At 53.8% G+C, this 3,577-nt stretch overlaps 1 long non-coding RNA gene across 1 annotated transcript; it reads right to left on the bottom strand.

The window, feature by feature from the left end:
* Positions 1-986: 986 nt before the first annotated feature.
* Positions 987-3,325, bottom strand: LOC121142665. The gene is made up of 3 exons (XR_005879693.1): positions 3,112-3,325; positions 2,285-2,535; positions 987-2,194 (listed from the first exon to the last, which is right to left on the bottom strand). It is a non-coding gene; the product is annotated as an uncharacterized LOC121142665 (long non-coding RNA).
* Between the last annotated feature and the right edge of the window lie 252 nt (positions 3,326-3,577).

The following is a 3,577-nucleotide window of genomic DNA, read 5'->3' as shown; positions in this document are numbered from 1 at the left end:
CTTTCCCTCCGCTCCCCTGCCCCTCTCCGGTCCTCGGCTTCAGGAAGCACACCCATTGGTGAGGCTCCTGGGACTCTGAGCGGGGCCTTAATGCCTCCCTCCACCTCCTCTGATGCTAGCCCATGGCCGAGCCAGCGTCTCTCCGGAGTAGCTTTACTCCACCTCTCATCACTGCCGCCCACTCCGGTCCCTTCATCCCCGATGGCCTTGGGCTGTCACACCCTCCCCAGACCTGCCCCCCCCCCACCTCGGCCTCACAGCCCTGAGATACAACCCTGGCCCCTTCTGCCCGTGTCCCCTGCACCCCTCTTCTAGCTCCCCTCTCCTGGGTAGCCCTCTCTGCCCCTTGAGTCCTGTGTTCCAGATTCAGGGAGACCTGTTAGACTAATGCAGGGCTCTCTATGTCTTCGCCATCTGACTTGTGTGGGTACTGCCATGCTACGATGGAATCTCAAGTGCTGGGATTCACTTCCCAGGCTTCCCCCATGCGCAGCTGGGGCTCCCAGAGGGCTTTGTTTCTGTGCCTTGGAGGACAGCTCTGGCCTGGACCAGGTGGGCGTCAGGTGGCATTTGTATGGGTAGCTGGATGTATGGGTGATGAAGGGAGGAGGAACAAACAGGGACAAGGAGGTGTGGCTATCTGGCCAGGGAGGGTTGGTGGCAGCACACCCACCTTTAGGGCCAGCACTCCAGGTGGCAAGGACTGTGTGGGCTGAGGGGAGAATGAGGAACTGGCTAGTTGGGGCAGTAGACATGTAGGCCTGCCAGGACTCGTCTTGTTGAGGTCCCACGTGTGGGGTTGTGGACAGACAGTCGCCGTGTGCCACTGTATCTCTCTCTCCACCTCTAACGCTCCTTTCGGTTCCATATCATCTCAAGGGCCTCCACCGTCTGCCTGCTCCCTCCCTCTGCGGGCGGCAGATGCAGAAAGCCATGTACGAGTGCAGGACCAGCCCATTGAGCTGCCAGGGTAACAGCCGATGTGATGTCTTCCTGCCACACGTTTATTGGTCAGGGGGAGGAAGAGGGAGAGCAACGGCAGCTGCTAGGGCCGCAGCAAAGCAGCCAGTAGGTCCTGCCTCAGCCCCTCCCACCCCAGCAAGGAGACTGATTGACAGGTGAGTGGTATGTGACTCCACCCACTCTGGCAGGGGTGGGCAGACCTGAGGCCTGGGCAGGTCTAGTGCCTGGCTGAGTGTCACCTTCATCTTGTCCCAACTCTGTTTCCGTCTCTACCCATTAGCAGTGGGATTAGAAGCCAGGAGCTTCCAAGGAGAGTTTGGCTTAAAACAACAGTCTAAGAACGTTTTAAGAGAGTGACAAACTTCAACCATCAGCACTTCTTATTTAGACCCGAATTCATGAATTTTAACCAAATAAACACAGGCGTGTTAGGTATTAATATATGTACCATTATGCAAAACCAGTATTATGGCTGTGATGAAAATTAGATTCTACCTCAGTGGTGGTGTTCCAGGAGGGCAGGCATCCTCTGGTTTACAGTGCTGTGACCTCTGGTTGCTGTTGCCATGGTAACCGTGCTGCCATGGGAATGTGTGGACCAGAGGCTGGGCTTGTGGGGTAGGGTGAGGACAGACTTGTGTTCCAGCCACCCTTTGTCAACTCTGCATCTCAGAAAAGAGGGGACCAGTGGCCAGTGTGAGAGGCTGGGGGGCAGACAGTAAGACAGTAGGGGCACAGCCCACCCCCTCATGCTTACCTCCCTCTTCCCCCCTGCACTAGGCAGCTCGCTTATAGAGACAGTCTTGGCATCTTTCAGTTAATACTAGCTGAGTGCCTACTGTGTGTCAGACCTGTGCTAGGCTCTGGGGATATAGCAACAGGTGCCCTGCTTGTGGAAGTGACCGCGTCAGATGGGAGGGACAGATGGAGCCTGCCTCTCAGAGCAAGGGACAGACAACAGACAGAAGCAAGGTCATCTTAGATGATGGGGTGGAGGAGTGACTGTTGGTCCATCTTTCTAGCAGCGTGGTCTGGAGGAGGGCAAGATGGGAATCCCTGCCGGATGAGAAGGAGAGGGACTGGGAAGGCAGCAGCCACCCCTTCCAAATAAGGGCAGGAGAACAAAGCCAGGCTACCCTATTCCAAATGGATTTCAAATAGGAGCTGGGGGTGAGGTCAGCCACAGAGTGCTTGCCCGGCATACATAGAGCCCTGGGTTCCACCCTCAGTACTGGAAAAGAAAACAAGCGACACTCCAGTTAATCACAAGTGTGTCTCATGCAGTCAGAGATACAAAACTGACAAGCCATTTGTTACCCACCTGACGTTTGGGTTTAGCTGACTGTCCTGCCAGCCTTGAGAGAGCAGAAGTGACCTGCCCAGATAGCTGCAGAGGTGGCCATGTCTGTCCACGTGGCCCAGGCCCTGCTGCAGGCGGCTTGTTGTCCTACAAGCCCTTCTCAGTCTGAGCCTGGGGTGCGTGACATCAAGGCGACACGGCATCTGGTATCATTCTTGTCACTCTGTAGTTGTATGGCATGACTCTGATGGCTCCTAGGACATGTGTGATGCCTGCCAGGGGACACTGTCCTTACCCACGATTCAATGGAAATTCACCCGAAGCTGCTCTGTTCCCCATCCCCTTCCTCTGCGGGGCCTTCCTGAGCTGATTCGCCCTCGTCAAGCCTCAAAGCCCAGTCTTTAGGAAATTCCCTACATCTTTGGCCACGTCTTCAATCCCCATCGCCACATGAAACAGGTGTGGGGGCACGCATGTAATCCCAGCACTTGAAATGTGCTGACTTGAGAACTGAGAGTTCAAGACCGTCTTTAGCAATATAGTGAGTTTGAGACCAACCTGGGAATACATGAAATCCCATCTTAAAGGACAAAAACAATTTAACCATATGTAGCTTTATTGTATTAAAATATACTTAACACAACGGTATGTACCATCTTAGATATTTTAATCATCTTAATCACTGCACCAAATATATTCATGGTGCTGTTATGCCTTTGCTGCTATCCACACAAAACCTTTAAGTTTTCCAAATGGAGACTCTGCACCCTCTCAAACACTAGCTACCCATTTCCTCCCCCAGTGTTGTTGACACTATCCCTGGGAGACTAGAACAAATGTCTACTTACCCCAGACAGGGAACCTCTGCCAAGCTAAAGTCCGAATTGTTGAGTCAGTTCCTTGGGGTTATTCACAGGGATGTGGACAGCTGAAAGGCAGCTGTATCATCAAAAGCCACCAGCTCGCCACAACCGGAACTCCAGAGCTCTCTGCAGCTTGACCCGCCCCAGAATTGCCCCTGCTCTGCCACCCCAGTCCTTACAGCTTACATAGTCTTGGGGAGGCCCCACCCTTGTGCATTTGGGACTTGTAAATTATTGACTTCTGAGTCCTCCAGACAGAGTTTCAATTCTGGGGATCCATCTGCGTAACACCCAGCCCCCGAGGGCCCCCTCTTGTAGATTTTCTAAGCACCTCACAAAGCGGAATCACAGCGTTGCCCCTTTTGGCATCCTACCCTGAGGTTGACGGAGGCCGAGGAGCATTTCCCTGAAGGTCAGCGTCCACTGACTCCTCACTGTTGACAGACACAAG

The sequence above is a fragment of the Mesocricetus auratus genome, unplaced genomic scaffold, assembly GCF_017639785.1.
Source record: "Mesocricetus auratus isolate SY011 unplaced genomic scaffold, BCM_Maur_2.0 Super-Scaffold_100010, whole genome shotgun sequence".
Lineage (NCBI taxonomy): Eukaryota > Metazoa > Chordata > Mammalia > Rodentia > Cricetidae > Mesocricetus > Mesocricetus auratus.
The sequence above is the reverse complement of the archived record's forward strand: the minus strand, read 5'-3'. Positions and strand labels throughout refer to the sequence as shown.